Genomic DNA, 25,294 nt, shown 5'->3' with positions numbered 1-25,294 from the left:
GCAAGTGTCTTTCTCTTAAGTCTCATCTGTGGTAATTATACCCCGATGCACAAATATATATAGTGCATTAGGAACCACGACCACAGCATGCAACAGTAATGTTAGTATTTTTAGTTAGCAATTGGCTCATAGTAACTGACATAGGCTATGAAGTAACTAACACTTATCATTAATATGTATCACACGATATACAGTATACATATCGTACTATTAAAGCCCTTCCAAGATGGCTGCCCTAGAAATTGAGTAACCACACAGATTAGTTGCCTGACAGCGAGTTGTTTTTTAGGCATTAAAGACCCGTGAACGCACGAGCCGAGAAGAATGCCACTAAGATACGTTATTCTTGAATTAAAGGTAAGCGCATTGCCACAACACTCTTTTACTATGTATGACCTTACAACACAGACCTTAATAAACGTAGTGCTGACTAAGACTGCGATCTGTACATGCTTTTCCGATCGGCAGCAGCCACGTAAGTAAAAACATGGGAATTTGTCTGTTTCACTTCGTGTAAGCACGGCAGCCTTGCTTCACACACGCCGCACATATACCATCCATTAAGTGGATGTAAGAACAGATCTTCATTCTCTATGGTAAAATAGATATTTTGAGTCGATCATTGCATTAATTACTGTCAGTTTACTGCAGGTGTGCATTGTATCGGTGTGCTATTCCCTCCTTTCTATTACAGTATGTCTCATACCTATCACAGAATGCTTTTTTCTGAAAGCACCGCCAGGTCAGCAAAACTACTTAAACTATGTAGCCAAACTATTTGCAATCCAACATAAACCACAAGTTAATATTTTTTTATTAACATTTTCTTTTTCTTCATTTTTCTTTATCATTTTTCTTTGTCCCATTCCACTTTTCCTGGAACGGAATGTGAATTTGCACATTTGTTCTACACTTGGGATCTGTAACGCATGGTACCAACACGCATGCTTTTAATGTTTTCTCATTTTTAATGTTGGAATTCACTGATGTACTATACGGTTGTGATGAAATGTATTGGTGCATTGATATTACAATTTATAATCAACCAAGATGATTATACAGGCCCTGAAAAAGGACCTTAGCAGTCCTAAATGCATAGGACCCATGTATATCTGCTTTCAAGTGACTATTGATTCTAATCACCTCTACCAGTGAATAAATTAAGATTGATACTTACCCTTTCAAATGATACTACGATTCTTTACAACTAAACCATGCAGTGGAAATTAGGGTGTGCAGCCCACACCGCTGGCTGAACTGCCAAGGTTCTCTCTTTTACGGTTTATTATACAGTCACTCTCAACTCAGGGAGTTCCTTTCCAACCCAAGCAAGGTGGCACACAATAAAACGCTTTACAGATTCAACTTCAGTGAGGCCTCCAGTTCCATCGTACCATACGTCAAAATGCTCTCTTTACCATAAATCAACTAGGAACCAAGCCGGTGTATAGTAAGAATATATATTTATTTATGTTTTTGCAAGGAAACATAGGCAATCACAAAGACATCAACCACCAATGCTGTGGCACTACACAATATCACAAATTCGAATTACTTGTAGCAATTGACTAAGATAGGTTTAAAGGACTTTCAGTTGCTGTAAGACACAGGTACAATTTTGAAGTTTGCAGTCACAATTTACATCAGGTCTCTTGCAAATGAACTAATAGGAAAAATACAAAACACACAGTGATTGCTTAGATTGGCACAATACTCCTTTCTCCCAGCAACCGCCACCCTCCAGGCATCAATTAGATATGACCCCTCTGATCTGAAGGCAAGGTACATAGAGTGGGACCACAATGGAAAACCGTGTTGGGGTTTTTATTTAGGTAAATTGTAATGTTTTGGAATTCTGGTTTGGGAGGCAAGGGAATAAAAGGGGAATTTCGTTGTGAACCACTCCCACAGTGAAAATGCAAGGCTTTGGGATTCTAGTTTGGACTGAAAGGGAACATTTGTTTTGCACAATTTGTTTTCAAAGGGAATGCACAGTGTTGGGATTTTCATTTTGGGGACACTAGCACATTCAATTGAACAGCAGGGTTGCCCAATTACATTACAGACTACAGTAATTTACAGTGCACTGGAATAATCCTTTGTCAATTTTAAATTTTGACAAAAACATGACCCCATGATAAATTACGCTATGGGAATTAATTACATTACATTTTTAGTTACTTGTGCTAAGGGTATACACACTTTCACCCCCCTCCCCCTCTTACTAATGTAGAGTACCCACAAATACAAAGGTAAGTTTTAAACAGACATATTCCAACATGATTCAACTGTTCTTCTATAGAGAATTCATTGAGTTCACTTTTTAGTTCAATATGGACACGGTCTATCCAGTTTTGCCCCCTCCATCCACTATTAAGACTGGTAGCTCCCCACACAATTGATAGCTTTGGTACATATCTACTTATGTGGGGGATCTCTGCTCTTAGCTCAGGAGTCCCGCTAGATCCTAGGACCCTCATTCAGGCAGGTAGCTCACACGTCAAGCCTCTATCTACCAGCCAGGTTTCCTGGTCTCTCTCCCTAGTTGTTTTCTTGCAAGATCCCTTTTAGATTGGAAATTGGCAAGATATAGGGCTGATGACACCTACATATTATCCTAACTCCCATGATACGGACTGGCTAGCTCTCTCCCTTCACCTCACACCTCCCACCAAGACACCCACTGGCTGCTGATAGGACCAGAAGTTGGGAGGTATGGGTTATGGAAGCTGAGGCAGGAGGAAAAATACATCATTTTAAAATGACAGGTAGTTTTACACTTTTGGGCTCTGAAAATCTAACAACATGGCAGCCGTCCCTAATTTTTCAGATAATTGCCGGCACATTTATATTTTTGAGTTCTATAGTTTAAAATACTAATTTTGTTTCTGCACAGCCTTCCTGAGCAGAACTTATGTTTTTTGTGATTTGCTCCTGAGCCCAAATAGTCACACATCAGCCCCTTCCTGATCCAAACCTTAATTCCATGACCTATCACCACAACTACTTTCTATTCCCTCTGAATAATATGAAGGCAGGAATCATAATTATTCTTATTACTCAAGTTGTATCCATCACACAAAATGTGTTTTTACATTGTCCCAACAGGCTTTTTATCCCCTTTAATCTGAGTCTGGGGTGAGCTCACTGGGACATATGATTCTCTTATAATTAAAGAAAAGGTGCCCTAATGTTAATCAATGAGAAGGCATCACATGGGTGCCTCGGTTTCATGTACCCCTACCAATTTTTAGGTTTCATTTCTCTTCTATGACCTGATCAGGACATCTGGCTGGCCCATGTGATCATTCCCTCCCCTCCTGGCTTCAAAGGCTTTTGTTTGAATGTTAATGCACAGTTAATTGGAAGACATGACCTTAAAGATCATTTCTGATGCTGTGTTATCTGGAAATCCCACATTTCTGATCTAATTTGCTGTATAAATTAGCATTTAAACTGAAAACATACCTCGTTCTCCAAAAGGTCCTCAGCCAAATGTCTTGTGGGCAATGTTTTAGAGGCACAGACCTTCCAGTTCAATGGGGAAAAACAAGCTACATACATTATTCTAAAAGAAAAGCATTTTACATTGACATGATGTGTTAAATATGTAACATGTAATACAGTCTTTCTTTTCTACTATATTAGAACATAGGTAGATTCATTATTAATCTTATGCACACAGGTAGGCCACAGTTAACATAGGAAACCAGTGTTCACTTCTACAAAAACAAAATAGGGCTTTCTCTTTACAGGCTGTCATTTTATATGATGAAAATTAAGTCTATTCCTCATTAACGCAATCTGTCACTTGACGTTATTTCTTAAATGACAGGCATCATTCCTCCTTTTTATCTCCCAAATGTTCAGTGTGTCAAATGTATATTTTCTTTCCACGTGCACTGCTGTAGTTTTACATCGGTCAAAGGTGCATTTTCCCATTTTAAACAAAGTCAGCAGTTAACGCACCACATGTTTCTTTTTGTTTGCCTCCATTGGACACAGTTACAATAATACAGTTCTAAGGCACACTCTCCTTGAACTCAGTGGGCCTCATTACAACAGTGGCGGTAAGGCAACAACGGCGCCGGTAGTGCTACCGGCACCGTTGTTACCATGCCACCACATTACGAGGCCTGATCGCGGGTGCCACTCTGCACGCCTGGTCAGACCAGGCATGCAGAGTTGCACCCGTGAGCAGAACTGGATGGTAGCAACGGTAAAGTTATGAACGGTACCGCTGCTACCATCCTTCCCATTCCCATTGACCCCTATGGGGCCTCAAATGGGAATGGGGACGTACCAGCTCCGGGTCCCGTGCAAAGGGAATTACGGGGCCCGCCAAGGTCGGAATGGCTGGGTTATTCCCCTTTCGTGTGACCCGTAGCCGACCCAAGTCTGCGGGTAGCCATGCCCTTATAAAGGTCATGGCTACCTCCAACCTCGTAATGTGGCCCAGTGTCTTTGTATTTTACTAAAGTTGAAATAGGCCTATTTTTGTTCATTAACTAGTCCTTATATCGGAAACAATGTTTTGAACTGGCCTGCATTTTCCAGTGGATGTTACGCAAGCCAGTTTCACTCTCCTAGAAGGGTCCCAGCATGGCCTCTCAATCTCAGTCACTCTGGGGCTGTATTTTCACCCCACATTAATCTGTTGGTGATCCTAGTGTGGGCTAGGTTGACCTTGTCTGAGAAGGCTTGCTGGACTCTAGCACAGTCCTCTTTACCCAGTACAAACGGCTGTGACTGTACATTGGATTTTTCCTGATTTCTAAAAATTTCATAGAGGTTTTTAGTATTATTTTCTGCATTTTCAATTTGTTCATTATAAAAGCTCTTTTTTGTTTCATAGATTTTAAGTTTGTATGCCTTTTCCAGCAATTTCCAGGCTGTCTTGTTTTTATCTGATTTATTTTTCACTGAAGCCCGCTCAGCTTGTCTTTTTGACTTTTTAAGGTCAGTCAGAGCTGTAGTGAACCAATTCTGATGGCATGGTCTGTCTCTTATAGTTTTGGACTTCAAGGGGGCAACTCTATTCAAGGGTGTGTTTAACTGCAACCCATACATGTCTGTCAGCCTACTTGAGGTATCATGATCTGTGGTTGAGTCCATGATTATTTTAGGGTAGCTGTCGAAATCCTCAGCTTTTATCTTAATCCGATTTACACTAGTGACTCTCTTGGGGGGATGGTGTGTGTGATGAAATTTCTCTGGCAAGTGTAGGAGGCAATCGATAGAAGAGTGGTCTGACAATATACATGCTTTTGTATCAGCCCTCCCAAGGGTGATATTCTGTGATGCCACCCTGTCTAGCATGTTCCTTTTTCCATGTGTAGGTTCTTTGTTTTGTATTTTCATGTCCGTGTTGCTGAGGTGTTATTCTAAGCTTAAGGCCTGTTTGTCGGAAGTATCTACTGTAAGAGGATTCAATTCAGCACTACAGCTAAGTTAACGCCTAGTCTAGAATACTGAATGAAAACCCTTATTGATATCTCTTTATGTCCAGTTCATGCGTTCTGGATGACTACCCCTATATAACACCCCTCTCTTGGAATCCCCCTGACCCCACTGAGCCAAGAAGTAGTTCTGTTTTGCAAGTTAAAAGGTTTATTTGATAAATTAAACAATAGATATATATATCCCACTTTATAATAAATTAATAATTGAATATCACACTTAATCTGATATTATAAAGATTAACAACGGAGAATCTGGCACTAGCACACTTCGTTATAATCACTAAGGAGTTGAGATGAAATGGATAAGGTAGCACACTGGTAAATAGGTACAGAAGTATAATGTGGTAGAGAATGCTTTATGTAAGCTCAGGTGGATGCAATATTCAATGAATGCAGTACAGAAAATACTCAATATGATTTCAACCAAACAATGTAATCACTTTTCTCTGGCTATTCACTCCCCCCCTCTTTATGCAATGCAAGGAAATGGGAGGAAAGCACACAGTTCTCAGAAATGCAATCAATGTAACTCAGTTCAATCCCCCCAAGCACGCTTACAGAAAACAGATAGGAGTTTTGAAAACACAGGCCCAAATGCTTTGATATGTGCTAGCAATGGATGAGAAATATGCTGGAAATGCTTTTAATTCCCTTTCAGAGGTTCAGGGTGAGTGGTATCTAGTTAATATTAGTCCAGGCTCACCCTAGCAATGATGCAGGGATAGTTAGCAGGTTAAACGAATTTCTGGCAAATGGAAGGCAAGCAGCAGCAGTTTTTACATGTGAAGAAATTTGCAAATCGCGGTAAAATTCGCGGATGCGTGTTCCGCGATTGCGGTAAAAATATAAGGGGTAGGAATGTGGTTCTTGGTGCGATTCAAAGCTAAGATTCTAAGCTTTCAAATGAAAGTTACTGCAAGTCTCTAGCACAAACGGTCGCAGAGTTATGACCGATTTAATAGAGGTCGTTTTTGGTTTTGCAAATTTTAAAAGCTCAAAATGACAAGTGACAGATTTTGCAGCTAGAATGACAGGTGACAGATTTGGAGCTATCAGGCAGTTCTACTTAGGTTAAATAGATTGAATTAGATGAATTTAAACTAAGAGATTGGTTCTACACAGTTCTGCTGGGTACTCACACTATATTCTTGAATTAAATGGGCCTCATCACGGATCTGGTCATGGTTTTAGACTGGGCTCTGGTCTCTCTCTGGGCACAGCACTGCTTTATCTCTGGGTACAGCACTGCTTTCTCTCTGGTCTGGTCTCTAGTTTGGCTTTCTGGAGGTTGATGAATTTGAAGTCTGGATCTCTGGATGTTGTATGGTCCGCCAGAGCGCGTTGCAGCAAATGGAATTGAAGGGCTCTACCTAAGTTTCAGTGGTCCATTTATATGTTCTGCAAGTGGGTGTGTGTGTTTGGTCATAACTAATCTCGCCCCTCTCACTTGTCATTGGTCAAATTTCCATTCCCCACTTGATTGGGGAATGAACTGTGAGTCAGAGGGATGTCATTTTATGGCTTGCAGATAGGACACTCCTCTGTCAGATTGCACACATTCTATATTTCATAATAAAAGACATATTTCACAGTTACACAGTTGCTTGAAATTACATATACATGGTGTGGCTGAATTTAGCCATGTCTCTGTCCAAATCTGCTGTTTCTAAGAGCTTGCATTCAGAAATGGCACATAATTGACTTTTTAACTGATTTTTCAATTTCTGACATTGACCCAACTTTACATACATGTGCGCAGGGAGTATGGACATTAACTGATGAAGTTTCAGATTTTTAACATGCATACATTTAGAGTAATATCCACTTTTCCGCTAACACCCCCCTGAACATACCACCGGTTCTAAAAACCTCTTAAACTGTGGGCAGAAAAATCACAAGAATTATGGTATCATTTATAAAATTTTCACATGTCCGCTCTATGAATGATCCATCTTTTTAAAGTTATGTTCTGGCTCCAAAGGGGTGTGGTTTCCTCTCAGCACAAGGTAGAAATACTGGTTTATCCAGTTCTGCCAAGCCAGCTTGCTCTCACAGGCAGTGCCCCTCCCAGCTTCTGCCAAGAGGAAGCTACATTTTACGACGGCTGTAATAAAACCTTTGCCTGAGTCAGGAGAGGCTTTGTTCAGAGCTCCTGTAGAGCACAGGTAATTCAATTATCAGATAGATGGCATATCCTTAGTGTTGCCAGCAAAAGGCAGATAGCCTGGGAACACAGTTGTGACTCAAGTTTCACTCCTGATGGGGGTAGCTGTCAAGCAAAATCAAGTTCCTTAAGCCAGACTTTCAGCTAACTGTCATGTTTTTTTTTTTGTTGCTTTTTAAATTAACTTGCAATTTTACACATGCAGCTAGAATGCTGATTCTAAGTGCAAAACTATGACATTTCAACAGTTACAAAGGCATGTGACACCAAACATAGGTCACTCATTTAATCTAAACATTTTCGATTTTAGTGTCTTTAAATCCAGTGCAACTTAAACTGCTGCAATCCACAGCTCAGCCAGTCTTGTTATAAACCTTCAAGTCACTTCAGAATATCACTTTACATTGTATCCACCTCTCAGTAAGTCTTTCTTTGGCCTGCTTTGGGTTCATTCAGTTTTACACAAAAAAGTAAAATCTGGTGTGGTTTTAAAATGCCGGCTTTTGGATAGTGGTGAGTACTGGTACTGCACCCATTTTTGGGATTTAAGAATGAATTCCCCACAATTCTAGGTTGCATTTGGCAATCAGCATTTCCATTCCCAATGGTTTCAGACTACTGTGCGGGTAGTCCAATGGTGGTTTTAAAGCGCTTTGAAGCTAACCGGCGCTACTGTTTTTCCTTTGGCAACCCATTTCCCTCATGGCAACCCGGCCTTTCATTCTCGCACTGGTGGGTGGCAAGTGAGGCAACCATTTTGGTGGGCGCACAAACTGCGCAGCTTTCTTGGATTTCAGCGCACATGTGGGTTTTCCGCCATCTTGAATTTTCTAAGCCCACAGCACCAAATGTTGTGGCATGATAGCTTAAACGTGGGTCAGGACACCCAACAAACCCCCCCCACGTGACTGCCCCTTGAATTTGAGTCGATGGGGAGTCGCGTGCACAAGGGTTTTGACCCACGCACCGGTCTGTCCGCATAATCTTCTTCCTCTTCTGTAGATGGCACAGTTCAGCATCTTCTTCTCCATCCGGTACTGATTGATGGGTTCTCCTCGCCGGTCCTGATGTGAATATTGGGCGGTCCACTGGGCCCATTGGATCTTCGTTCCCGGTCTCCGGATCGCCCTCCTTGGCCCGTCTCCAGGTTTTCTTTCTCCTAGGACGACAAAGGAAGAGCGGCAATACCTACTCATAGACGTTTTTCCACCACTGTTGAGATAGTGGGGCAGCATATGCATTTCATCATAACGAAACATTACATTCTTATTTTGAAAAAAAAACAGTATAACTAAGAGACAGTTTCATGCAAATCACAATATTTTAGAGACTAGATGTGGTATGTTTTATGATTGGAACTGAATTAGTCTGAGACAGTACCCGCTAGGATTCCAGAGGATTCCTCCAGTTGTTGCAGAGTGTGCCTGGGATGGCAACATTTCAACTGGTTTATGTGGACCCACTTGTCTTCTCCCTCTGCCAAAGGACCTTTGGGGATGTGGATTTTGTAGGCCACAGGGGAGATTTTGTCTATGATCTCGAATGGTCCCTTCCATGTAGGCAAAAATTTGCGCTGCTTGGCCTGGTTCCTTTGGAAGTTGTATAGATAGACCCGGTCCCCCACCTGATATTCCTTCCTGGAAGTTTTCAGGTCATAATGGGTCTTCATGCTATCAGCTGATCGTTCTAGATTCCGCTGAGCATAAGCAAAAGCATGTTGGAGGTGTTTCCTTAAATTCTCTACATACTCATGAGTAGTGGAGGCATTTATCAGTGTCTGCTCTTGGGTCCTATAGAGAAAATGCTGCGGAAGCACCATCTTGCGCCCAGTCATCAACTCAAATGGTGACATTTTGGTTGCAGATGAAGGGGTAGATCTGATGGCCATTAGGACCAGAGGTAATCGGATATCCCAACTTTGCCCAGAATCTGCCACAAACTTCTTTAATATGCTCACAATTGTTCGGTTATATCTCTCTACCGCCCCAGAAGAAGCTGGTCTATAAGCAATATGCAGCTTTCTCTTGACCCCCAGTATCTCCCACATCTTTGTCATTACTTCACTGGTGAAGTGGCTACCTCTGTCTGACTCAATCCTTTGAGGTAGACCAAAACGGGAAAAGATGTGGTTAATCATCAAGGCAGCTGCAGTTTCTGCCTTGCAATTTGGGGCTGGGAGACATTCCACCCACTTGGTAAACAAGCATGTCACAGTCAACATGTACTTATTCCCCCTAGACGAGCGAATCACAGGGCCTACAAAGTCGATTTGTAAATCTGACCATGGCAGTGTCATTCCCCTCTTTTGTAAAGGCGCCCGGTGCGTAAGGGATGATGGCTGAAATTGTGCACACACAAGACACCCCTTCAAGTATTGGTCGAGGTCCTGCCCCATGTGTGCCCAGTATGCAACCTCTCTTAAGATTTCCAATGTTGTGTGAAACCCCCTATGACCGGCGGTGGCCGCATCATGGGCGTGACTTAACATCAGGCTTCGGAATGAGGTAGGAACCACCCACTGATCGTGGCCAGCTTTGGATTTCCTTACCAACAAACCGTCTTGGATTCGGAACATTTTTGGACATTTCATCAACACTCTTAGGTCCTCTTTCCCAATGTAATCGGTATCCGTCAGGGGAAAGTTCTCAGGGTCCTCAAGGTGCTGGTAAAATTTACCAATTATTGGATCCCCCTTCTGAGCAGTAATCAAATCAGCATCAGGGGTCTCCTTACTCCATTGTGCAATTGAAAGGTCGTTGTGAGCATTTGTCTGGGACCTAGTGATGGCAGTGACCTGGATTTCCCCCAACAGGGACTCAATCTCAATTAGATCCCCTTGGATGGCCCCGGTTTTGGCCATCTGATCAGCTAAGTCATTTCCAGTTTTGTCTGGTCCCTCTACTTTGGAATGACCCTTGATCTTTTTCCAATAGATGGTCATCTCATTCGAGGTGACCAAATCATCAATGTTTTGGATCAACTTCCCATGTTTCAAGGGTTTGTTGTTAGCACATAACATGCCTCTGGTTTTCCAATTAACCAGGTGCTCCACGAACCCGTTCCGTACATAATCCGAATCTGTGATTATGACCAGTTCGTGGAGTTGATGCTGGATAGCAGTGAGGATGGCCTGATGTACAGCCATCAATTCTGCCACCTGACTACTTCGGGGACCAATTTTGTATCCAGCGGAGGGTTCTGGGGACTCATTCACCCATGCATTCCCTACGCCAGCCACCAGTTCTTTCTCCCCGTTGTTGTCAACATGGTAAGAGCATCCATCCACATAGACAGTGGGCATTCCCTCACACTTGTCCTCTTCAAAGACTTTGTGTGGGGAATTAAGGTATACCTCCGTGTTGTCCTTGATTTTTAGACTTTCGTCCTCGAGACAGTTTTCTCTGGCACAATCATGCAAGTCAGCCAGACCTTGCGCGAGTGGACTCTTCTTGTTTTGGCCATATCTGACCTCCACAGGAAAGCCTTGCATTGACAGAATCCAGGAAGTAATTCGGGAATTACTCACATTTCCTGCCCGGATTCTGTCACTTTGGAGATATTGCAGAGGCTGGTGTGGAGTCTCCACTATGATGTGTTCCCCCTGGATAAACGGGCGGTAATTCTTCAATGCCCACACCGTTGCCAGGAGTGCCTTCTCACAATCGTTGAATTTTTCCTCCACAGAGGATAAAGTTTTGCTCGCATAGGAGATTACTTTATTGACCTTGTCATGCTTTTGGTATAATACTGCCGTCAAGCACGTATTAGAGAACCCTGTCTCCAGGAAGAACTCCTTGTTTCTGACAGGGCAAGCCAGGCAAGGCGCTTGTGAGAGGCTTCTTTTGAGTTGTTTTACCGCCTCGGCTTGTTCTGGACCCCATTCCCACTTGACCCCCCCCTTCAGGAGATGAATCAGGGGTCTGGTGATCTCTGCGTAGCCCTCAATGAACTTTCTGCTGTAATTAGTCAGTCCAAGGAGGCTCCTTAGTTCCCGCAGAGTTGTGGGGTCTTTCAGTTTCTGAAGTGCTTCCACTTTCTTTTCCTGGGGACAGAGACCCTGAGGAGTAATCTCATGCCCCAAGAAATTAACACGGGTTCTACACCACTGTGCTTTCTGAAAGGAAAGTTTTGCTCCGGCGGCCCTCAACTGTGTCAGAACATAACGGATCTCCGCTATGTGTTCCTCCACAGATGAACTTTTGATGAGGACATCATCTACAAAAGCCAGGTTACCCCTTGCACCCAAGTCGGGCATGGCCTTGTGTAGAAAAATGTTGAATTCATTGCCGGAGTTGAGGTATCCGAAGGGAGTCCGGGTCCAGGTGTACTGCTGGCCCCCAAAGGTAAAAGCCAGCTTGTATTGGTCCTCCCTACTGACAGGCACAGTCCAGTATCCATTGGTCAGGTCTATTGCTGTGAATACCTGTGACCCCTGGATCTGGGCCAGCCCTTGGTCAATGTAGGGCAGAGGCCATCGGGAAGTATGGACCCGTTTGTTGAGCTCCCTAAGGTCAGCACAGAGTCTCCACTGGCCGTTTGGCTTCAATATTCCCAGCACCGGATTATTGAAGGTGCTGTGGACTGGACGGATTATTCCCCGGGACTCAAGGTTCTTAATTATTTCAGTAAGGGACTCCATTGATGCGAGAGTCAAACGATATTGCTTCACAAACACAGGAGTCATGCCAGGGTCCGTGGGGATTGTTGTGGTGTGGATGTCAGTACGACCACAGTCATATGAGTCTACCGCAAAGAGATCTTGGAAATCCAAGAAAACTTGTTTCAACTTTTGCTTTTGTTCCAGAGTCACACAGGCATCAGCTAGGTTGACTCTCTCTTCCACCATCTGCCTGAAGCCTGGAAAGACTTCTGGTTTGGCTATCTCCGCGGCCTCCTCCAGCTGGGTGGAGAAGTCCCTGGTCAGAGTGCTGATCTGGACCGGAGGCTTCAGGTGGGAAAGGCAGCCCTCATGGACATGGAAAATCACCTCATCCCTCCTGAAGTCACAAGTCACATCTTCCTTACCATAGGGGCAGGAAGTGTACACCAGGAAGTTCCCCCCATGCCGGGTAAAAATCCTGTCTGGTGTTGCGTGGTCCTCACTGTCACTGTCAACGCAGTCCTTGGGGATTGGCCCTAACAGTTCGTTACCTAAATCAATGGAAAAATGTCGGTCATCAACCGCCATTCCAATAATGGTGCCTGCGGCTAGAGTAATACTCTTTAAGTCGCTGTTATCCACCTCTATTAGAATGGTGTCATGTTCTATGTTGACTAATGGAGTTGGGTTTACCCCCAACCCTTGCTGTTGGAGAGAAGCATTTAGATGTATGTAAGCATCAGGGTTTTTCAACTCTTGTCCCCTTTTGACTTTCACTTCCAGGGAGAATTGTCGGGTCCTTTCTGGGATGGTGACTTCCTCTTTAACCTGAATTTCAACTGCATAAGGTAGCAATTGAGCTGACCTAAATGCCTTTTCTGGATCATCAAAGCCCATGGGATTATCCGCTAATCGGGACCAAGCTTTGAAGTTTATTAGGTCCAAACTAATGGCAAAGCGATTGAGAATGTCACTGCCTAAGTAAAAGGCGGCAGGGACGTCTCGCACGACCCAACAATTGTGGACTATGCTCTTGTTGCCAATGGAGATTTTGAGCATACACCTGCTTGGCAGGAGATGTTTGGAATTAGGTGCTTCCAGGTCCATTTCCCATTTGTCTATCAGTTTGAAGGTGGGAATGGCTGGATCTTTTGGGAGTTGGCGAAACATGGCTTCGCTGATGAAGCTCTTACCGTTGTTCACACACACTCGAGCGAGAACAGAGTCCTTCCCATCATTTAACTGAACAGGGATGAACAACTGCTCTCCAATTTGCTGAATATCAGCCAGGCTCTGAGCTGATTTCACATCTTTCTGGACTATAGGAGTGGGAGTTTCAGATTGTGGATTGGTATAGAATTTCAGAGTGTTTCCTTCCAGCGTGGAATACCACCTTAAACTGGAAGGAAGGTTGATTTTCAGAAATAGAGAGGACCCCCCATCACTAGTCTGTTGTCCTACTGCTATTACTGTCACGTCTGGAATCTGGTTGTTCTGGAAGTGAAATTCTACTTGGTCAGATTTTTGTTCAACCATGTGCCGTTTAAACTAACATGGTTGACACTCTGTTTTAATTTTATTGGTCGGCTAGTCTGGGTCCAGAGGACCTTGTTTACGCAATCTATTAGGGGTGACAACCTTCTCAGGAGGTCATTCCCTAGTAAACAAGGGGTGCCCTCTGGGGTCACTACTATGACCGGGTGTTTCAACTTATGTCGCCCAATTTTAATGTCCAAGTCTGCAGTCCCCTCAACGGGGATTTCCTTCCCGTCAAAGTTCTGTAGTTGTCCCGGAAGAGAGGTGAGAGGAATTTGGTAATTCTCTCCCCTTCCTGCATTCAGTTCGTCAAAGGCCCTTCTGGACAGAAGGGTAGCTTGAGATCCAGTGTCCACCAGTGCCGAGATTGTACCCTGCCCCTGTACTTGTACCGGGGCATAATATCTTCCCTCCTTCTCCTCAAGGGGGCACAGGTAATGTACATTTTTGGACAACTGGTGGGCTAACTTTCTGGTTTTGGACATCGCGAGAGAAGAATTTTGGGCAGAATTCTGTGGAGAGCCTTGGGAATCTGAAAGAAAAAGTTGGCAACTGGAGATCAGAGCCATTGTGGGTTCCCCTGGCTCCGGTTCTGGGCCGCCCCCCCCTTTTTGGAGGCAGTCACCAGGATGGGTTTGAACCAGGGGATTTTCTTGCTGTTGGTTCTGGGATGAGATGGTGGGCGGCGGTAGCTCAGTCTCCACATCTCCCCAGTCTGGATTTGCATCCCTAGGGACCCATTTTTCTTTGGGAGGAGTTCCCCCCTCTCTGAAGGAGAAGATCCTTTTCCCAGGATCCTCTGAGGATCCCTCTCCCTCAAATTGGAAGATCTGTACCTCCTCCTCAAACTGAGTCTGTTTGGGTCTTTTGTTTCTCCTACCCCCCCTCTGCTCCTTAGGAGGCAGACTTTCAGGGGCAAGAGATTTTGTTTCCGGTTCCTGGGTTTCCAGGGGCTGTTTACAAGTGAGGAAGGAAGCTTCCTCCAAGGCTTTACACCCCCCTTCCCTTTGTGCCTCCTCCCTGGGAACCGGTGAGTTATCGGGGTGCTGCCCCCGTCATTGTTCTGGAGCACCAGGTCCAGAGTTGGGTGCGTTCTGCGCCGGCACGCCCATCTGAGGGTTCTGCTGAGCCCTCAGTATGTGACCCAGATCCCGGGCCATGTTTTGAACCTGGCGCTCTAACTGGGAAACCCGCTCAGGCTGATACGGGGCCCTGTTTTCTCCCCTGGGCTGCTCCCGGGAAGGGTAGCTGTCCCTCCTCTGGTAATACCCCGGGTTGGGAAGATTTGGGTACCCCTCCACCCTTGGCCTCCCCTCTCCCGGATTCAGTGGTCTGGGCTCAGGGAATTGGGGAAAGAAGGATGGATGGTTTTGGGGCTGAAAGTCGGGTGGATATCTGGGGAAAAAGTTCTGCCCAGGGTTTGGTAAATTTCTGCCCTCCTGTGGGAAGTTTGGAGGGAAGTTCCCTGGGTTAGGTGCTTGGCTGGATCCCCCCCCTTGGGCTGGAGGAGTCCACACATAACCCAGGATGGGTCGATTTCCCTTGTAACGGGGACTTACATAATCAGGAGAGCGAGGGACCCCATTTGTGGGGCTGCCTCCTTGGCTCCCTGTCTGTGACTGACCCGAGGACCTTCTGGGCCTAGCATTATTAGGTGCAGGTAGGTTTTTAGGCCCCCCCATCTCCAAATCCAAAACGGGGGTAACCTTTACCTCTGCCACCTTGGCAGCAGCAGGGGTGCTGTTGGCTTTGGGGTTTTTCTGGGCATTACTTTTGCTATCTACCGGTTTCTGCACCTCATAGATCCGGGTAGCCTGTTCAATGACCCAATCTAAGGATCTTTTCTCGTGAAAATCCCTCACGAGCTGGGTCATGATGTATTTGGGCAAGGCATGGAAAAACGTATTTATGAACTCTCTACTATCTGTGCGCACCCTTCTTGTGGTCTGTGCAAAAGCACGCTTTAACTCCTGCACAAATTCTTGTGGGGCCTGATCCTCCCCACATTGCAAATTGTAGGCTGCCTTGCGAGCCTCTTGAGGATTTCTGTGAACAGAAAAATGTTTCAGGATGGCCGCCTTATAGGTGGACCATCTTAAATGATTTTGGTCCTCCAGCCCCGCAAAGAAACTGGAGTATTCCGGGGAGAAGGTCCACTTTACATATTGAATACAGCTTTGGCTGTCCTTCAAATGGAAAGTCTCCATCATTTGTTCAAACAACTCTAAGTGCTCCCAAACAGAATACTAAGCGTTCTTATGGTAAGGCGTAATGATGCTCCTGATCGCCTTAATCTGCTTTAAGGGGTCCTTAAGCAAGGCCCTTTTTGCCTTATTGGCCTTTTTGGTTCGGGTAACCCTTGTCCATTCATCCTCGGACTCAGAGGCACTGCTCCCAGAGGTTCCCGTCTGATCTTCCAGGTTTTCCCGGATTCTGCGAGCCTGGGAATGGCTGGCAGAATGTGGGGACCTGGTCTCCTGTGTCCTGCGCAGTTCAGAGGAGTCTTCAGATTCCTCCTTGCTGCCAGGATTTGATGGGTACCCCCTCCACTGACCTAACTGGGCAGAGGTTTTCAGGATGCCCTTAATGGGCCTACTCTCCTGGGGTTCCCCACTGAACTGTACTGTACTTGGGTGCCCATACCCGGATGCCCACCCCTCCATTCCTGAGTGGTACTGGCCTATGAGCCCCATACTTTTAGCTGGATAGTAATCTGCCATCCCTGTGGCCCTGTGCTCATGTGCACCAGGGGACATGGGGGTGGCAGAGTCCAGGGACTGAGAAGTATGAGGGCCTCTGGTACTAGGGCTCCTGAGGTTATGCTCCGGAGTTTCCATTTCCCAGCGAACCTCATCTCTATCCGCCCCTGCTCCCTGTTGCAATGCAAGAGCCTGCATTTGTGCCTTCAGTTCCTCTGTTAAGGCCTTACTCGACTCTATCAGTTTCTCCTGCATCGCTACCTGTTGCTGGAGCCTATCATTGTGTTGACAGAGGGCCTCATTCTCCCTCTGTGCTCCCTGGTTGGTCCTGGAGAACTGGGCCAGTCTTTGCTGCAGGAGGTTTACCTCCTGGGCAATGTCCCTATTGGCCTGCTCCTTTCTTGCTAGAGCATCTTCCACCCTTCTGGTGTGCTCTACCAAGTTCTGGTTTTCTTTTTGGAGATCACCCAGCCCCTGGAGGGCCAGGTGATTTTCTTCAATTTCCTTTTTTAAGTGGCAGACTTCCTGGCCTATAGCGTCTCTTTCCTGACTAAGAGCCTGCATTTGTGCCGCCAGGTCGTCCCTTTGCCGTTGAAGGGCACCAGCTTTTTGGCGCTCCTCATCAAACTCTGCCTGGGTATCCAGGTCTTTCAGAATCAGTTTATTGCTCTCCTCTTTCTCTCTGTCTAGTTGGATTTGCAGGGTGGCTACCTGCTCTGTGCATGCCCTGTTGAAATTGATCTGTTGCTCCAGCTTTTTCTGGTTCTGCAGTAAGGAGTCCAAACTGTCTTGGTGCTCCTTCTGCAGGGCCAGAAATCGGGTATCCTGGTCTGTCTTTTCCTGTTGTAGGATGCCCATATCCTCTTTTATTTTAATGATATATTGCCTACTATCATTTTCTGCCTCCTGGCTCCTCTGCAGCCTCTGCTCAGAAGAGTCCAGATCAGATTGGGCCTTCTGTAATGCCATCTGTTGCCTATTTGCCAGATTTTGGCTTTCAGCACATCTATCCTGCATGTCTCCCATGTATAGGTACAGGTATGCTGCTATCCTGGCAATCTTATTGTGTTCCTCTTTGGCTTTAGGAGCCATATATAGTTCACTCAGGGCCACATGTAAGGGACCCTGATCTCTATATATATCTGACCCTGTTTCAGTGACCTGTTGTGTGATGGCCTGCAACCACACATCCTGGCCTTGTTCGGTCCATTCACCTCTCACAAATAGCTTATGCAAGAGGTGCTCTCTGGCTATTTTCATGTCTACTAAGGTCGTCATTCTAGAGATTGGTCTCTGTCCTGACTTACAGAAGTTTGTATTTTATTTTTGCAGAACAGAACTTTTCTTGGAGTGTCCCTTTTGAGGAATGCTTCACAGCGTAATGCAGCGTGGTGATCCGACCGGATGTATGTATCCCGTCAGTTAGCACACTGTATTAAGCTGCACAAGTGGTAAATCTAACCCAACGTCTCGGCTCGAGCCCCCAATTTGTAAGAGGATTCAATTCAGCACTACAGCTAAGTTAACGCCTAGTCTAGAATACTGAATGAAAACCCTTATTGATATCTCTTTATGTCCAGTTCATGCGTTCTGGATGACTACCCCTATATAACACCCCTCTCTTGGAATCCCCCTGACCCCACTGAGCCAAGAAGTAGTTCTGTTTTGCAAGTTAAAAGGTTTATTTGATAAATTAAACAATAGATATATATATCCCACTTTATAATAAATTAATAATTGAATATCACACTTAATCTGATATGATAAAGATTAACAACGGAGAATCTGGCACTAGCACATTTCGTTATAATCACTAAGGAGTTGAGATGAAATGGATAAGGTAGCACACTGGTAAATAGGTACAGAAGTATAATGTGGTAGAGAATGCTTTATGTAAGCTCAGGTGGATGCAATATTCAATGAATGCAGTACAGAAAATACTCAATATGATTTCAACCAAACAATGTAATCACTTTTCTCTGGCTATTCACTCCCCCCCTCTTTATGCAATGCAAGGAAATGGGAGGAAAGCACACAGTTCTCAGAAATGCAATCAATGTAACTCAGTTCAATCCCCCCAAGCACGCTTACAGAAAACAGATAGGAGTTTTGAAAACACAGGCCCAAATGCTTTGATATGTGCTAGCAATGGATGAGAAATATGCTGGAAATGCTTTTAATTCCCTTTCAGAGGTTCAGGGTGAGTGGTATCTAGTTAATATTAGTCCAGGCTCACCCTAGCAATGATGCAGGGATAGTTAGCAGGTTAAACGCATTTCTGGCAAATGGAAGGCAAGCAGCAGCAGTTTTTACATGTGAAGAAATTTGCAAATCGCGGTAAAATTTGCGGATGCGTGTTCCGCGATTGCGGTAAAACTATAAGGGGTAGGAATGTGGTTCTTGGTGCGATTCAAAGCTAAGATTCTAAGCTTTCAAATGAAAGTTACTGCAAGTCTCTAGCACAAACGGTCGCAGAGTTATGACCGATTTAATAGAGGTCGTTTTTGGTTTTGCAAATTTTAAAAGCTCAAAATGACAAGTGACAGATTTTGCAGCTAGAATGACAGGTGACAGATTTGGAGCTATCAGGCAGTTCTACTTAGGTTAAATAGATTGAATTAGATGAATTTAAACTAAGAGATTGGTTCTACACAGTTCTGCTGGGTACTCACACTATATTCTTGAATTAAATGGGCCTCATCACGGATCTGGTCAGGGTTTTAGACTGGGCTCTGGTCTCTCTCTGGGCACAGCACTGCTTTCTCTCTGGGTACAGCACTGCTTTCTCTCTGGTCTGGTCTCTAGTTTGGCTTTCTGGAGGTTGATGAATTTGAAGTCTGGATCTCTGGATGTTGTATGGTCCGGCAGAGCGCGTTGCAGCAAATGGAATTGAAGGGCTCTACCTAAGTTTCAGTGGTCCATTTATATGTTCTGCAAGTGGGTGTGTGTGTTTGGTCATAACTAAACTCGCCCCTCTCACTTGTCATTGGTCAAATTTCCATTCCCCACTTGATTGGGGAATGAACTGTGAGTCAGAGGGATGTCATTTAATACATTCTATATTTCATAATAAAAGACATATTTCACAGTTACACAGTTGCTTGAAATTACATATACATGGTGTGGCTGAATTTAGCCATGTCTCTGTCCAAATCTGCTGTTTCTAAGAGCTTGCATTCAGAAATGGCACATAATTGACTTTTTAACTGATTTTTCAATTTCTGACATTGACCCAACTTTACATACATGTGCGCAGGGAGTATGGACATTAACTGATGAAGTTTCAGATTTTTAACATGCATACATTTAGAGTAATATCCACTTTTCCGCTAACACCCCCCTGAACATACCACCGGTTCTAAAAACCTCTTAAACTGTGGGCAGAAAAATCACAAGAATTATGGTATCATTTATAAAATTTTCACATGTCCGCTCTATGAATGATCCATCTTTTTAAAGTTATGTTCTGGCTCCAAAGGGGTGTGGTTTCCTCTCAGCACAAGGTAGAAATACTTGTTTATCCAGTTCTGCCAAGCCAGCTTGCTCTCACAGGCAGTGCCCCTCCCAGCTTCTGCCAAGAGGAAGCTACATTTTACGACGGCTGTAATAAAACCTTTGCCTGAGTCAGGAGAGGCTTTGTTCAGAGCTCCTGTAGAGCACAGGTAATTCAATTATCAGATAGATGGCATATCCTTAGTGTTGCCAGCAAAAGGCAGATAGCCTGGGAACACAGTTGTGACTCAAGTTTCACTCCTGATGGGGGTAGCTGTCAAGCAAAATCAAGTTCCTTAAGCCAGACTTTCAGCTAACTGTCATGTTTTTTTTTTGTTGCTTTTTAAATTAACTTGCAATTTTACACATGCAGCTAGAATGCTGATTCTAAGTGCAAAACTATGACATTTCAACACTTACAAAGGCATGTGACACCAAACATAGGTCACTCATTTAATCTAAACATTTTCGATTTTAGTGTCTTTAAATCCAGTGCAACTTAAACTGCTGCAATCCACAGCTCAGCCAGTCTTGTTATAAACCTTCAAGTCACTTCAGAATATCACTTTACATTGTATCCACCTCTCAGTAAGTCTTTCTTTGGCCTGCTTTGGGTTCATTCAGTTTTACACAAAAAGCACCCCCACGGCAAGGGTAGAGGGCAGGAGCCCTCCCCCCCCGCAGAAGCCACATCGCAAACACCACGGCCGCCTACGATCCACGAAGGCACAAGGTGCAGGGCTCGCCTGACCTTGTCCCTTCACTGTGCCTGACCTAGGCATGCCGGGCGCATCACGGCGCCATAACGAGGCTGAGCCTCGCTAACCGCGGCAATATTTGAATTGCACATCCGCCGGCAGGCGGAGACGCCGGCGCATCCGAAGGCCATACAAAGGCCCTGTTTTGCGCCCTGGACCCCATTCCAGCACCCCCACGGCAAGGGTAGAGGGCAGGAGCCCTCCCCCCCCGCAGAAGCCACATCGCAGACACCACGGCCGCCTACGATCCACGAAGGCACAAGGTGCAGGGCTCGCCTGACCTTGTCCCTTCACTGTGCCTGACCTAGGCATGCCGGGCGCATCACGGCGCCATAACGAGGCTGAGCCTCGCTAACCGCGGCAATATTTGAATTGCACATCCGCCGGCAGGCGGAGACGCCGGCGCATCCGAAGGCCATACAAAGGCCCTGTTTTGCGCCCTGGACCCCATTCCAGCACCCCCACGGCAAGGGTAGAGGGCAGGAGCCCTCCCCCCCCGCAGAAGCCACATCGCAGACACCACGGCCGCCTACGATCCACGAAGGCACAAGGTGCAGGGCTCGCCTGACCTTGTCCCTTCACTGTGCCTGACCTAGGCATGCCGGGCGCATCACGGCGCCATAACGAGGCTGAGCCTCGCTAACCGCGGCAATATTTGAATTGCACATCCGCCGGCAGGCGGAGACGCCGGCGCATCCGAAGGCCATACAAAGGCCCTGTTTTGCGCCCTGTTCGGCGCATCGGAGGCGCGGCGCGGCCTACCCCTTTGTCCCTCCCTCCCGAAGATATCCTGCAAGGAACCCTGCCCTCTGCAAGGACGGACCCACACAACCACGGTAAGCCCGAGGGCCCCTTTCAGGCACCTCTAGCTGGAACCCTGAAAACTGCACGCCTTAGACTCACTCGGCACTCTCTAACAAAGGCCCCTATGCAACCCCTGCTGTACTTCGATAGCTGGGCTGCTTAACCCTTTCACTTGACCCTGCAGATCTATTGCACAAGGCTAACCTGACATCAGACTTTACCCAATTTGTGCCTTAATTTGTGTTGTGCCCTATGATCGCCAATAGACCACAATTGACCTGTGCCTTATTCTGTGCTGTGCCCTATGGTTGCCATCAGACTTTACCTGATTTGTGCCTTAATTTGTGCTGTGCCTTATGGTCGCCAATAGACCACAATTGACCTGTGCCTTATTCTGTGCTGTGCCCTATGGTTGCCATCAGACTTTACCTGATTTGTGCCTTAATTTGTGCTGTGCCTTATGGTCGCCAATAGACCACAATTGACCTGTGCCTTATTCTGTGCTGTGCCCTATGGTTGCCATCAGACTTTACCTGATTTGTGCCTTAATTTGTGCTGTGCCTTATGGTCGCCAATAGACCACAATTGACCTGTGCCTTATTCTGTGCTGTTGCAGATAGTACTTCACCAGATTTGTGCCCCGACCTGTGCCCCTGCCCCATGGTTGTCATTAGGTATAACACTGCCCTAGCCACTTTATATACCTCAATGTGCTTCGAGTTGCCCTGACATACTTAGTTGACACACTACCTAGCTAGTCTTCTACACTTGCCTAGTTTGCCACTGCTTTGCCCACATAGAACCTAGCCTGGTTCTCGCCTAGATCACCTAACAGCCAATATACAGGTCTCTTTACAGACTGCTCAGACCTCTCTGGCACCGAACCACTAACTACACGCCTTTGCATGTAACCTAGTCCACGCCCATAGCTTGAACCTGAACTTGCCCACCCTCGCATCCCTGCCCACCTCCAGAATGAAAATCACCTATTACCAATCTCTACACATTGCTTTGAGCCTCCTTACCACCATGGCATTTGCAACTGCGGACTCACACCCTGCTAAGGACAGAAACATGAGACTGAGGGCAAGACTGTCCTGTCTTCATGAACCATCTTCCTACCACAATCACAGAGGCTATATCGATCTAGCAAACAAACGTTCGCAATACCCCAAACCCACCACCCCTCGCCCTGCTCCTACAACTACTAATCAGCCACTGATACAAAGAGATGCCCCTACCAAAAATAAACAACCCTCCTCGACTCAACCAAATAGTACCCTATCAATAATTGGATCTCTCATTAATGCAAGATCCATGGTCGCCCATGCTACCGAGATCTCGGACACCTTAACCAATGAAAACTTAGACCTATTAGTCATAACCGAAACATGGCTCCATGATGCAGCTGGCCCTGCCATCATGCTAGCTATACCTGACGGCTACCAACTACTAAGAGTCGATAGACCTAACACTAAAGGTGGCGGCCTAGCCATCATTCACAAAGCTACCTTACCTATCAAACTAGCTACTACCCTGATATTCTCATCTTGTGAACTCCTTACTGCCAAATTGCACCTCTCTTGTAACCGGACTCTCACCTTGCATGTTATCTACAGACCACCTGGACCACTGGGAACCTTTGAAGACGACATAACCAGCATTATAACCAACAATACTAAAGACCACGCTCAAATACTATTACTGGGAGACTTTAACCTGGACTTTAATGACAGCAACGACAAACATGCCCTATCTGTCGCCTCACTCCTGAATGACCACGCCCTATCTCAAAAAGTCTCCTCTCCTACTCATGCCAAAGGCAGAACCTTAGACTGGGTTGCTGATCGGAACTGTAACATCAGTATTACCAACATAATACCACAATCCTGGACTGACCACCACTTAATTGTATTCAATGCCTCACTAGACCTTATCCGGCCCAAACCTATACTCATGGCCCCGCCACTTCCCACCAGAAGTAAAAAAGACATCACATCAGAACAACTCCTACCCTACCTTCTCCCTACTCTTAATAACTTAGACAACATTACAGACCCTACGTCGCTGGTAGAAGCTTACAACAGCTCTATGCTCAAGGCACTTGACTCGATTGCCCCCACCAAGTTGCGCAAAAGCAAACAACTCTGTCACCTTAACAACTGGTTCACGCCACACCTGAAAGACCTTAGAATCCAAAAAAGAAAGTTGCAGTCTATCTGGCAACACTCACCCACCGAGGAGAACAAAACCAAATTAGCCACCCTTGCCAAACAGTATAAAAAGGAAATCATAAACACTAAAAGAAATACCTTCAATGACAGAATCTCTAAAGCCAAATCAGACACCAAGGAGCTATTTTCCATCCTCCGTGAAATGGAATCACCCATAACCCCACCTGACAACATTCCCAAAAACAAGTCCTGGTGCACTAATATACAAAATGCCCTGGCGGATAAAATTAGCTCGCTCCAATCTAAAATTGCTAACAAAAAAGCCTCCTTGCTCCTGCCAACAGAACCCATATTGCAACCTCAGCTCCTCCCAAACCAATCTAACACCCCCCACCTATTTAGCTTCAGAAAGATATCCATATTGGAGACAGAAAAAATCATACTATCTCTAAAACCCTCCAACTGTAAAGGTGACAGCTGCCCGGCCCAAATTATAAAAGATGCAGCTCGAGACCTTGCACCCTTCATTTCAAAAATCATTAATGCATCCTTTAAGTCTAATCTAGTACCGAACAACCTCAAACAATCCTGGGTGCTTCCCTTGCTAAAAAAACAAACACATTTGACCCTGCTATACCAACTAACTACAGACCCATCACTACTGTCCCTTTCTTACTTAAAATCATAGACAGAGTAGCATACCTGCAAATCCAGGACTACTTAGAAACTAACAATTTACTAGGATCACGGCAATCTGGCTTCCGTCCCCTTCATGGCACTGAAACAGCCTTGATTGACCTCAAGACCCAAATTGACGAGTTGAAGGACAATGGTAAAACAGCGATGCTACTCCTCCTTGACCTATCCGCGGCCTTCGACTTGGTAGATCATGCAGTCTTATGCAATCACCTAAGCTCGGCCGCTCATTTCTCAAGTGATGCCATAACTTGGGTACAATCCTTCCTTGCAAACCGGACAATGAGAGTCTTCTCACCCTCAGCAGCCGCTGATCCCATACAAGTTTCATGCGGTGTTCCCCAAGGATCATGTGTTTCTCCGACGATGTATAACATCTTTACTAAGCCCCTGTTTGATAAGTTGGACAGACTGGGTGTTGTCTACACTAATTACGCAGATGACACTCAGATTCTAATCCCCCTTTCGGGTAACTTCTTGGAAGACACGGACTTAGTAAATAAGATATATCTCCTCATTCAGGCTTGGATGGCATCCCATGGCCTCTGCCTGAACGACGACAAGACGGAGCTACTAATCACTGGCTCAGCGTTGGCTATCAAAAAACTTGACCCCAACTATGCCTCATTCAACATTGACAATAACGTCATTAAAGTGATGCCTGCAGTCAAAACCCTCGGGGTCTATCTTGATTCAGCGCTCACCTTCAAAAAGCAAACGAACTCGCTAGCATCCTCCACGGCATATACTTGCAAATTGATCCGAGCATGCAGACCTTTTCTAACTGAGACCAGCTGCATCACATTAGCCAATGCTCTCATCATATCCAAGCTGGATTACTGCAATGCCCTTTATGCAGGCTCTAACAAGTATATCCTTGACAAACTACAAACTCTCCAAAATAACGCT

At 45.4% G+C, this 25,294-nt stretch overlaps 1 long non-coding RNA gene across 2 annotated transcripts in view; it reads left to right on the top strand.

Annotated features, from left to right (window-relative positions):
- The first annotated feature begins 293 nt into the window (after positions 1-293).
- LOC138488924 (uncharacterized) overlaps positions 294-25,294 on the top strand; it is a 417,942-nt gene continuing 392,941 nt past the window's right edge. For both annotated transcript variants that reach the window (XR_011274729.1, XR_011274728.1), the window contains exon 1: positions 294-357. This is a non-coding gene — a long non-coding RNA (uncharacterized lncRNA). The remainder of the gene's footprint in view (positions 358-25,294) is intronic.

Source organism: Ambystoma mexicanum, chromosome 9, assembly GCF_040938575.1.
Source record: "Ambystoma mexicanum isolate Mex_15411 chromosome 9, UKY_AmexF1_1, whole genome shotgun sequence".
Lineage (NCBI taxonomy): Eukaryota > Metazoa > Chordata > Amphibia > Caudata > Ambystomatidae > Ambystoma > Ambystoma mexicanum.
Note: the sequence above shows the minus strand (reverse complement) of the source record. Positions and strands in the feature narration are given on the sequence as shown.